The sequence below is a fragment of the Sciurus vulgaris genome (assembly GCF_902686455.1).
Source record: "Sciurus vulgaris genome assembly, chromosome: 16".
In the NCBI taxonomy this organism is placed as follows: Eukaryota; Metazoa; Chordata; class Mammalia; order Rodentia; family Sciuridae; genus Sciurus; species Sciurus vulgaris.
The window spans coordinates 76,708,894-76,722,038 of record NC_136477.1 but is presented as its reverse complement, the minus strand read 5'-3'; the positions used below and the strand labels follow the sequence as shown (position 1 = coordinate 76,722,038).

Genomic DNA, 13,145 nt, shown 5'->3' with positions numbered 1-13,145 from the left:
ACAATATTGTAGTTGGAATTAGTCAGCTGGAGCTAAAGTGAGTTGAAAATAGGGCCATTGTCTATGACAATGTTTTTTACTGTAATAATCTGACATTTAAAAAGCTTCCTGGATTGTCATACAATCTTGCAGTTGGAGTTGATCTGTCCAAGTTAAAGTAGATGAAAGAAATTTGTACATGCAGGTTTCTCTGTTTAAAATGTTCCCATATGTTAGCCTTAATTCTGGTGATCCTCTCTTTTCTGTACATATAGGTACAAGTGCATCTAGAGAAAGATAGTTTACAAAATCTGGAATTTGATCCTATAGTGATAAGCCAGTCTAAGAGAAAGAGTGTTTACTGTTAAACAATATGTACTTTAAATGGTTTTTCTGGATTATTATTCGCTATTGACATTGAAGTTGGTCTGCCAGGGTTAAAGTATATGAAAAAGATTCTTTATGTACAGTCATTTGTGCAGTTGCATAAAAGGGGTCTGAAGCATCAAGAATTAAGTTGAAGATGTCAAATCTCAGTTTGGCCCCTGGAAGATGCAGATCATCTCATTGAAGTCAAGCACACTAAACCTAAGTTGGTGGGATTCCAGAAAATCTTCCTAGGCTGTAAAAAAATGGTCAAAGAGAACATGGCATCTGCCTGCCTTCTAGCACCATTTCTAATGGAGGGTGGAGGTTGCTGTCTACAAAGAATGTGGCACTACATTCCAGAGATCTCAGTTTCTGAACTGGGAAGAGAAATATTCTCCCCTTTTAAGATCTAACAGGGGACCCCATTTTGCCAGGAAATATTAATTACTGAGGCAAAGCAATTTTTGCTATAACTGTTTCTCATCCAACTGTATGCCTGGAGAGAGTTACAGAATCAATAACTGTTTAAATAAACAATTGTTACTTAGTTTATAACAATAGAGTAGACACCCTAAATATATGTGACATGGTATATATATATATATATATCTGAGAACTCTATCTCTCTAAGCCTTGTCTAAGTTTTCTGTAAAAATTTATAAAATGAAAGTTTATATAAGCTTACTGCCAAGATAACAATAAGTGCTCTCTTTGATACATTGTATCTGATATAGAAAGGCCACATTCTCCTATGAAGACCTGTCTTATATCTGCTTGTTTTGATGAAGTCAATTTTGATCTTTAACATTGTTTTCTAAATGTACAAGAGTTTTAAGGCTATCTTTTGATTTTTGTTATCCCATGCAGACCTGTGATTAGTGTCATCATACACTCTGTATTTTAAATTCTACCTTAATTGTTAAACTTCATCAAATGTAAAAAGTCTTCTCTTCAGAGATCACTTTGCCATGTTGGTACTCTCCAAAGTACAATTAGGTGTAGCAAAAGTCTCACCTTTGTATGGAAATAACAAATTTGATTGCTATTTATTGGTACATTTGATGTTTTATAGCTAAATTAGCCTGTTGTTAATAAGTTATATGCCCGATTTTGTATGACTCTTCACACTGGAATTGGAATTTAAATGCATTTTTGGAAGGTATTAAAGAGAGCCTAATCTGTTTAAAGGTGACATTGTAAAACATGGAGGAATTCTGCCACTTTTTATGCAAAAATAAAGTTAAAAGCTGTCTTAGTCTGTCTTTGATTTATGTTTACAGATGTAATGTTGTATTGTGTTAGTTGTGAAGAGAGTCTTATCTTACCAGAGATAAGTCTCTACCTCCCACTTACTCCATGGTAGAATGTTTCCAAAATAGTCTAGATGTCAGCTTATTTAAAGTTGTGTTCAAAAGATTGATTTTTTTGGTGAAGAGTATTTTTATCTCAGACAGGGAATAAAATATATACCTAAAGTTTCAAGAGTATAAAAGTCATTTTTCTTTGTTCATACCCATCAAAAAACAATTTTTTTTGCTCTGTTAAATTTCATTTTGTATTTTTCCATGTAATTTATAGATTATAAAATGCTTACTTCCAGTACTAATACTAACCCAATTAAAGTAAAGGGGTATCTTTTCAATTATATATAACTGTTATAACCTGTTACTCTCTCTTTAAACACTTGAAATGGTCTTGCCTGGTTTAACTGAAAAACATGAGGAACAATGCAAAAAGTGAAAGGGCCAAGGAAAAAGCAGCCAGTATTTTGGCTTTTCAATCTAAACTCATCCAGAATTCAAAGAATGACAGGACCCCTCTCTTTGTCCTGCACCTCTGGTGAGTCACCTGATCTGCTGATAAGTGATATTGAGAGAACCCTAGAAAATAGGAAACTAACCAGTATACATTCTACAAAGAGATGTGTCAATGGCAATGAAAATAACCCTGATGCATCCAAGAGAAGCAACATATAATCAGTCAGGCCTCAACCCATCCTGACAGTTGTTACATCTTGTACAGGAAAACTAAAGAAGCCAGGATGCTTGGCACCTTGTCCTCAAGAGTGATCTCTGAGGAATCTCAGCTGACATTAAGAGTAGATAGGACAAAGGTCAGATTTGACCAACTTGTTCTCAAACACCTGGCAGGAGAGTAAAGCCTGAGCACAGTCCTACATGGACATTTAAAATGGAAAGCAATGATTTTTAATATAACTTAAGAGGTACAATTTTGTGTGCCTTACCAAAAGTAAGAAAAGCTGGAGGTTATCATGGAAATGTTCTTAAGTAAGAATGCCTAATAATAATGACAAGAGTTGAAAATTTCTCCTGAGTTAATTTCAGTCTGATTTCATAGATCTACAAATCTTCCTAACCTCCTGCATTGATGATCTTGATCTGGTTTTCACTTATAATTTTATGAGTTACAGTTTACATGGTTTTCAGAGACTGCGTGAAATACTAATTTTTATGCTTAATATTTCCAAAATAATGATTTACTGCCTTGTTTATTGTGAACTTAGCATGAACACTGCCCTATGTATGCCTTGTTCAGTCACATGCCATCTCCCACTCTGGACCTCTTGACTGCTCTGATGCTGAATGCCCTTAACTGTTCATGTCCCACTTGATAGAGAACAAGGACTTTGGGATACTTCCCCTAATTTCCCCTGCTTTCAGGAGAAAGGAGATTGGAGATATTGTTGCCCACTTTCCATAGAAACAGAAGCTAGAAGTTCACAGTGTGGCAATGTAACAGAGGATCACTTGATGCTTTGAGTATATCCCTTATCATTTTAAAATGATATATATTTTTCTTTTTCCTAACTGTTTCCGTGAACTTCTCCTTAATCTTTTATCTAAACTTCTCCCTGATCTTAACCCTAAACTTCTCCTCCCTGATCTTTTTTCCTTGATTTTCTCCTTCCTGAACTCTCATTCCTGAACTCATTTTTTCTCATTCACTTCTATTAAACCTCCCAGTTCCTGATTATTGACAAAATCGCAGTCATTGGAACAGGTTTCCCCCGCATTTCTCCTTTGCTAGCAAGGCAATAAACCAACTTTTTCCTCTTCCAAAAAACATCCTCATTATTGGATTGGCATAAGGGACAAGGACTGAACTTCTGGAAACAACCTCACACCCACTGAAGTCATCACTAGTCTCATATTTCATTCAATAAGCAAATTAACAGCAAAAATTTATGTGTACATAAGAAAGATTTTAAATAAATTTCTGATTATTAGTTTTCACTACAATTTTCAATGGATATTTGAGGCAAATTTGCAATTTCTATCACAAAATGTAACCATAATGCCTCTCTATATAAAAAAAGAGGGAGAGAACTATTTTATAATATTTCATGGTATTTCCTTCCATGATACAGGTCCTAGCCCACCCATCTTCTTAAAATTTGGAAGCATTAAACTACATGTAGAACATAGTAATTTACTTGGGGAGATTATTTTTTTTTTTAATTTAGTCAGTTTATACTCAGATACAGAAGTTAGAAAAAAGGAATGAAAAAGGAGCATCTCAGATAAATAGGGAAGTCAGTAGAGGAGAGGTAAGGGATCAAGATGGAGGTAGGGAGGGAAAAGGAAAGAACTGGACAATACAATTGAAAAAATATACTGTATAAATTGTGAAGATACCATTGTGAATTCCATATTTATGCATAATTATAATGCACCAAAAAATGTAAATAAATTAAAAGTAAGACCAGAAGAGTAGAGGAAGGGGAACAGGATAAGGGAGGTAAAAAAGACAAGGGAAGTACTAAGGAATGAATTAGAGTAAATGATAATACATGCAAGGAGAAATATGTCACAATGAGAACCACTGTTATGTAAAATTAAAATGTAATGACATTACATAAAACTAAATTTTAGAATTTTATTTATTTAGTGTAGTGCAATTCCAGATAATAATAGCAATATTGTTGCAGCCAGAAGACATATTCATGTTTCTTAATGTTTATAGGATACTACTATTTCAGATTGAGAGTTAAAATTTGAAGTACACTATGACCCCTGTACTGCTCACTTTACTATAAAGATTTATTTGAATTCTTGTTTTAGCACTTGTGAGATAGACATTCTACCTCTATATCTATAACTGTTCATGATTTTTCTCTCCCAAACCAACAGTAAAAGTAATTATGTCACAAATTCTTGTATCTTGGAGTAGCCAAAAACAGAAATCCTAAGACCAAAAAGTGACTTCCATCCATTTGGTACATAGGGATCACAATTTTCAGGTCTTTTTGCAGGTGTGTAGGATTTCAGAACACAAGTAAACTCATAATTGTACTCTCTCCCTTCTCAGATTCTAGCAATTCTGATTTAAGCTATTTCATTTTGGCAAGTCAATCTCTCTATGACTCTGTTTATTTATGCAAATAATACTTGAGAATTAAACTAAAAAACATTATAGACCTTCACACAATGGCACCTGGTAGGTTTTCAGTAAATACCAGCTATCATTTTTGGTTGAGAACAGAAAATATTGTTACACTTGCTAAAATCAATTTTCATGATATCAGGAATGGGTACCCTTTGCACATTTTGATGTAGTGAAAGGACTATTGAATTGACTGTTTCTTGGTCAATAAATATTCAAGTTTGCACATGATATCTAATTCAGAGACCTGAATAAAATGTAAATATAAAAAAAGTTTCTCAAAGGAATTATATTTTTTCTTCTGTTACCTAGATTTCATCAAGAAGTAAGATTTTTGCCCATCTCATTGTCTTCTAAGTATTTAAGTCTCAGACCCATCATGAGAATAAAAGCTGTCCAAAAATCAATTATCTGTATTAATGGCATAATGGAAATTCAGTAGAAATTTTCAAAAAGCAGATTTAGTGATGACTTTTCATTGACATTCACAGAGATGAAAGATGATTTTGTCAACTGTATTCTTCCTGTTTTTGTCTTTGCTAGCTTAGTTTAAACTCTGTTTTAGGCCATGGGTTTTCAGAATTTTGCCAGAATATAGGATGGAAAACTTAATAAAATCATGAAAAGTAAAATTTAAAATTACCTACACTTATCATTTACCATTTATCATTGTAAATGATATGATAAATTTCTCTAAGCTGAAGATATTTTAGAACATGTACTTTAATATACATTTGAAAACAATTTAATATAACTTGGTAGTTCCAACCAGTTAAGACTTCAGAAAGTAAGCAAGTTGGAACTAACTTATGAATTTTTATAACCACAATAAATTTAAATTAGATGGTTGATCCAAATGTATTACATATAGAAGACTAAAATAGTTATGCTAAAATTTTTTTAAAAAAACTTCTATAAACAGAAGCGTGAGGTTGAAATAGTTCTCCAAATATTTCAAAGGCCTTCTTGGGCCTCAGTATTCAACCATGTTACAACATACTCTTCTAGACACTGAAGATGAACACCAGAGACATTCTCTGACCATGGTTATTTGTAAATGTCTTATTATAACAAATCCAGAAGTTCCTATAAAATTTAATAAATAAAATATCAATAATTTTGTTTGGTTTTTATCTTTCAAGAAATAATAACTTATATATGAACCAGAGAATAAAACTAATGGATATGTGAACAGCAAGCACTGTAGAAGAAATGGTAGAAGGTGACATCAATTCTGTAACATTTTTTGTCTTGGGCTGGCCCACAGTCAACTACATGGCCACTTTGAGGTATGAAGTGCAACTTTTCCTGTATTTGCTTGACTTCAACACTGTAACAATGCCTATGAAAAAATGGAAAGATTCAATCAAATTTTGTTGCTATAATTTTTGAAACATTTTATTCTGATTTTGTTTCAATACCTTTGAAGCACACACCTAACAAAAATATTCATGCACCTCTTTTCTCCAATAGACCTTTGGATTAATGTCTATGAAATTCTTGTGCCAGTATTAGAAACACTTCAGTCACATATTTAGTTTTCAACAATGATTTTAAAAGTGTTTAAAATGACAAACCAATTTGTCTGAAGAATAATTTTAGAAATATGTATATGAAATAGAGTGGTAGGCTCTCTAGGAATCTGCCTCCTTTGCATCCCTCTTCTAATGGATTGTTCCTTGTTTAACACATTGAGCTTTTAGACTTCACAGTTTTTTTTAACTTACTAAGGCAGAACTTAACTAAGGCAAATTTCATAACATATTTTGATTAAGTTTAAATAATTATTTTATACTATTTGTATTTTTTACAAATGGTTTTTCATATACAAATAAAATAAATATTACAAAATATTCAGTTTTCTAAATTGTCTCCAGTTTTGACTTGGTATCTAGAAATGTGTCAATGAACATCAAATTTAGATTTTGTTTGGTACTAGTTTTTCAAGTCCTATTACTATATGAGACTGTGGAGAATATATAAATAAAGAATATTTATATTCTTAATCTGAATGTGTGTATTTGGGAGTGTTCAACTCAGGGTGAGTATACCATTTCTCACACCTGTAATTTTCAGCAGCTCTGCCCCAACCCAAGTTTTTGTTTTATAGTTAAGGAGTAAGTCTTCATCACATGCTCTTCAGATTTTTATTTTTCTTTGCTTTCCACTATCACCAAACTACCTGGGCCAAGTCCTGAAGTCAGATAAATATAATCCAAACAGTTATTCTTCTAATAAAGCAGAGGATAGCCACAAATCTCTATAGCCCCATCAGGTAATGAGTATATCCTCAATGCTGTTATAATATTCCGGAAAAAAAAATATTTCCTGCAGCAGTTCAGCCTTTCAGTGCTGTTGGAATGTGATGTGATTCATTTGTACCTTCATTCACCCATGCTGCAGAAAGAGTGAATATGTGTTCTAGTGTGCTCCATCAATATTATTGGGCTTTCATGAAAAAGCCACAGATGGCGTGAAACTGTTGTGCCCAGCGGCTCAAAACCCCACAAAGACCACCAGAGACCACCATCAATGCAAACCACAAAGAGTCATTTATTAACAAGCTCAAGCTCCGTCCTCCACGCACTGGGTAACCAGTGACACTAAGAGGCTCCGAGCCCTTGTTTAGCAGAGTTTTTATAATAAAAGGCAAGCAGATTTACAGGGTTCTTTTTGATTGGTTAACATATAAAATTGTATACAAAGCATGTTAAGTCTGGGTCACCCTGACCTCTGAGAGGAGGGTTGTCATTATCTTTAAATTTGCATTTGTGCTAGCAAAGTTTGCTTTTGGGTCAGCAACCTGGCCTTTACAGATAAGATAAAAGATGAAAATTATTTGCGGCTTTTATGAGGGGTTCTGGGCAGTTTGGGAAGAGCCTCATATTTACACAGGTGCGGGCTCTTTCTATCTTTACAAAGCAAATTTATTTGTGCCAATTCCAGAATCTCTATATCAAGATGTCTCCAGGAATTCTTTCCTTTGAGGTCCACACTATGACATTTATGTTGCTCTCTTTTGACTCTGCATGATTTTTTTTCTATTCTTCTGTATCCTTATTCCTGCTTTTCATAAGGAGAAAAATTTAATTGGATTAGGCTTTATACCAATGAACTGGATTAGCCTTAACCATGACTTTAAGAACCATAATTGAACTGGGGATATAACTTAGCAGGTAGAGTATTTGCCTCACATGCCCAAGGCCCTAGGTTCAATTTCCAGCATCCCACAAAATAAAAATTAAAATTAAAAAGGAACCATATATTTAAATGAAGTCACAGTCTGAGGCACCAGGTATTTGGAACATCAACATGTGAGATTTAGAGAGAGGATACAATTCAAGTGGTAATATATACTAGTGGGATGCTGAAAACAGACTAACAGGAAAGGGAATACTGAATGAAGGGATGTGAACATGCAACATTTTAATAAATACAGGCAGATAGCATCACAGATGGGCTGCTGAAGTTTAATTTGCAAAAGAAACCTCTGATTGTAGCGGCTTCTCTCAGCCAGAATTCTCTTGGTTTTGACATTTAAAAAATTATTTTTCTTGGTTAATTTCTTGTCCTTGAAGTAAATAAGATCACATTGTTCCATTTTTTTTTCAGTTTCCCAACTGACTGAATTACTTCTTAGTTGACTTATCAGTCATATATATTATTTTTTTCCCTCAGTCCTACTCAGATTTTGGGCCCCATATTGTGCTTTCTTTCACCAAGAAGCCTTGAAGCATTTGCCCCAATGTAGAACCTGGGTTAACCTGTTACTGAAGACTTTCCTTAACATGAAAAAAGGGCAAACAATAGTGTCTCAATTACAATGGACCTCCTAGGATATTTTTGCAAGGCTCTTTCTTTAAAATGTAGAAGAAATATTATTTCTGTAGACCAATATCCCCTATATCAGGAGCATACTAACTTTGAGTATCTTAGAAGGAATTTCATACAGCTCTGTCCTGGGCAGTTGTCAGTCTGACATATGATGCTGAGAAGCCATTTGCTAACTAGAAGCCTGTGTTCTCTCATCTCTACACTTTGATGCTTTTAGAGGACTCATTTGGATCAAGTTTTCATGGAAGAATTGATATAAGTTGATCCCAGAACTGTCAAAACACCTTGAAGTTACTGTGCAGATAGTGCTTAATCATTTTATGACATATCACCACTTTTTTATCAAAATCTTATAATCTTTTCATCAGGGACACTCATGCCATCCATATGCCCAGACACAATAAACCAACTCTTGTTTTAAATAAAATCCAGATACCATTTCTTTGATATTTTATAGAACTTCCAATAATTGTATGTCCCTCCTTGACCTCGTTTTGCTCTAAGACCTCAAAAAAATTTTCTGCTGCATGACTCTATAGTACATGCCTCTCTTTGTTTTGAAAACAGGGCTTGGTGGTCCTTTACATTCCTCTAAACCAGCCTGTTTCATAATTAATAAACACTGATTTAACTTCCCACATCTTTAACATCAACCTATATTTTTATATGTAAAGAAGTGTTGAGATACAAGTTAACTGGTGTTGAAGCCAGAATTAGGGACAGGCAGTTAGTTTAGAAATAGGGAATGGGGTCAAATCAAGGAAATGGAGGCCATGAAAGCCATCCTCCTCTGGAAATTGGAGACTGCCCCTAGGATAATGGAATGTTAAGGATCTCTGGAGCTCATTGATTACCAAATTTACCTGCCCTTGCAAGCAAAGAGTTGCTAATTAATGCTCCCCGGGCCCTTGCCTGGCTGAATTACTTTGGCTCTCCTCCTGTCCCATCCGCTTCTCACTTTTTACATCTTACCTGCAAAACCAGGCCTAGTCACATAGGCAGGAAAGAGAGATAATGGGGGAGAGAACTGGAGAAAAAAGACACCTTAACCTATAAAAGTTGCAGGGTGCGCTCACTTCTTGGGAATTTAGAACATCAGCCATGGCCCCTTTCTCCCTCCTGGGAGAAGTCTGTATTACTACCACTTTTAAATAAAACCTGCTTAATATGCTTGCCTTGGTATGCTTCTCTAGTGTTCAAACTTCAACATTAGAGGGAGCAGAACTCCTCACTGGTAAATGGCTGTATTAGTGTTTGCCCTTGAGGTAAACTGAATCAGGATTCCCCGGATTCTGGAATGGGAGCCCCAAGATAATACAGTTATAGGAGAATGTTCCCTTTGTGTTGTGCTATGTAATACACAGGAGTGGATTTTATATACATATATTACATATCCTGCTTTTTTACATTTTTGTCACCTTTCAAGTCTGATGAGAATAAGAAATATTGCAAGAGTTTTGTGATCTGGTGGGGCTATGTCAGCTTTGGAATCAGATACAGCTTATTCTGAGTCCCAGTGCACCTACTTAGTAATTGTGGAAATACTGAAAGAATGGACTTTTTTTAAGCTGTCTGTTTTATCTCAACTCCCTAAGATCTCCATCCCAGTGATGGGAACAATGCCTTTAGAGCTGTTCCAGGAAACAGCCCCAAACAGAGAGTAAAAGAGCAATTTGAGCAAGGTAGTACTCAGACAGTTAAGATATATAGGATATAAGATTAGCAGAAACTGTTGACCAGAATCTACACCCTGTTGTAAAACATTGTGAAACATGTTGTATGTTATCAGCAAACCCAGATTCCCTTTGAAATTTCCCGGCAGCTTTGTTCCCCTTTTCCCTTCCATGTGTGACCCCTCCCAATGTATGGTTTCTGCCTTTATAAACTTGTAAGATTTTCTGCTAGGGACTCAACACCTCAACTCCTGTGGGAGTCACGAGTTGGGTCCCAGCATGCTGGAATAAAAGCCTCTTGTGGCTTGCATCAATTGACGCCTCCTGTGGTTGATTGGGGTTGCCATCAATCCATGGGACAGAGTTAGGGTCTCCATTTTGGGGGTATTGCAATACATTCACAGAAGTTAAAATACATTTGGTCAATAGGTGTAACCTCAAATTGCCTAATAAGTTTGCATTTCATGAATTTAAACAACAGTCAAGGCTGTGAAAGATTTCAGGCTATGTGTCCCTAACCCCTAGGCATCTTTATTTTTCTCCTGTATGATTTCTGCAATGTGAAAAACCTGTGGCCAGTATGAAGTGAGAAAGAATGATCTACTTTTGGACACTTCCTGGTTGGAACTTCCTGCTCCCACTCAGGGTATTGTTTCTTCTAATTTTGGGCCTGAGGAGAAATATTATAGGGAACACTATCCCTCAAGACTAGGATGTAGAGTGATAGACCAGGCCCTTTAAGTCCCTGACATCAGGGGACCCATATCCCTCAAACCTGGCATGTAGCTATGATAAAATAAAGTATGCTGGAGAGAGTCAAACTTTAGGGTGTAGTTACAAAAGCACATGTTCTTCATTGGTAGTATTTTATAAAGCACTTGAAGGTAATATACTCAAAAGGCTGCATTATGTTTTTAATGTCAATTCCAACTCTTTCTTTTTATGCTATCAATATGAGTATTAGAAATATTTAAATTACCCGTGCACCTTAGGTGTTGTTTTCATTTGATATTGTTGCCTTAAGGGGTTGTTCTATTCAAAATTTAGTCTGTCTCCTAACAAGGACAGAGAGCAGAATAGTTAAATAACATTTTACATTATTAGTCATATTATTTTTATTCATGAATAATATACTGGTGTATATAATCCATAAACTAAAATGGCAAAGTGCAACAGGTTAATGCAAATGTTCTGCTGGTTGGACTAAATCCAACTTCTGGAAGAAAATATTGTCTTAAAGTAGCAGCAGCCTGAGGCTCTGCGGTGCAATTCCCAGACCTCAAAAGAGAGAAAAAAGCTGCAAAAAAGGACGTACCATTCTGTTCTTATTCATGTGCATTGGCTATTATTCACTGTCACTCACAGGGAAGGCTCCCTGGTCTCATACCCCAAAGGCATGGTCTGAAGCCCTGTCCAATCAGGAGCAGCTAGAACTGTCCAATCCTGTGTGCTGACAGGGAATTGGGGGTGGGCTTCCACTGCCTTCTCCTTTTCTCCTGAGTCCGTTGTATTGGCCATTTGAATCTAGGCTTCACTCTCCTACATTGGAGCCCCAGGTTGCTCTGCTGTGCAGGGACTGAAGAACCCTAGGGAGAAGGACTGGCTCCTGAACACCCAGAAATGGTGAGTGGGCAGTGGCATCATGAACCTGGGGATGGAGGCTGTTGGAACCGTGGGACTGGTTGTAGCAGAAACCAGGCCTGGCAAACTGGGACTCTCCACAGTCTCTGGAGACTGCAGGTATGAGCCCTCCTGTGGGGCAGTGCACCCTCCATCTTACTGGCCATCCAGGTGGAGAACATGTCAGTGGCAGAGAACCCTCAATGCCTTGCAAGATATTCTCAAATACTGTCTCACAGGTGTGTGCCTGTGACCCAGCATCTTCCCAGATGTTGGTGATTGACAGGGGGGGGCATTATTATAATCAAATCTCTGCATGCCATTTTCCTGCACGAGAGCAGCTGTGGTCTGTAGGGACAACGTTTCCTTCTGAGCTAGCCAATTTTCATTTTTACTTTCTTTTTCCTTTCCTTTCTATTCTTTTTTTCTTTTTCTTTATTTGTGTGTGTGTGGTGCTGGAAGTTGATCCTTGGGATCCTTTACTACTGAGATATATCTCTAGTAATTTTTAATTTTATTTCAAGGCAGGGTCTAGCTTATTTGCTAAGAGTGTCTTGTTATGGTCTGATTTTTCTTATTGCAATTAAGTATATGATTTTTACATATATATGTATTCATATATGGATTTAGATTATATTATGATTCCTTGTTGATTATTGTAGTAGTGTAGTTTCACAATATACATGAATATCAGTTAATGAGAAGTACTTTTGGTCTTATAATTAAAAAATTTCCTAACTAAAATAATATATAATTTTGTGGATGAATTTTAGAAGTTCATGGTATCTTATTTCATTAAAAGTAAAGCATGTTGATCTTTTTTTATTTTTGCACTACAGTTATACATAATATTGGGGTTCATTTTTACATAATCATATGAGCATGGAATATAATTTTCTCCACTTTATTATCCAGTAGTTTCTCTTTTCCTCTCCTCCTACCTTCTCTCTTTCATTAATTTATATTTTTATATATTACTGCTTTATAGATACACATAAAAGTAGAATTTATTGTGATGTATTCATATAGGCACATAGCAGTTTTACTGGGTATATTGTAGGTAAATTTAGGAGAAAATTGTCTTCCTTGTAATGATGTGTTTTATCATCTACACATAGGATATGTAAGTGTTTCATGTGCTTCTGCTGATACTTTCTCATAAGTTCTACATATTTTCTTTCTAAATGTGTATACATGTGAAATATCACATGCATATTGCATACATAAAAAAACTTAAGCATGGTGTTTTATACTATTTCTTAAATT

At 35.4% G+C, this 13,145-nt stretch overlaps 1 pseudogene across 1 annotated transcript in view; it reads left to right on the top strand.

The window, feature by feature from the left end:
- The window catches only part of LOC306647162 (cyclin-dependent kinase 17-like), a 1,195,982-nt pseudogene that overhangs the window by 106,641 nt on the left and 1,076,196 nt on the right, over positions 1-13,145 (top strand). The window lies entirely within an intron of this gene.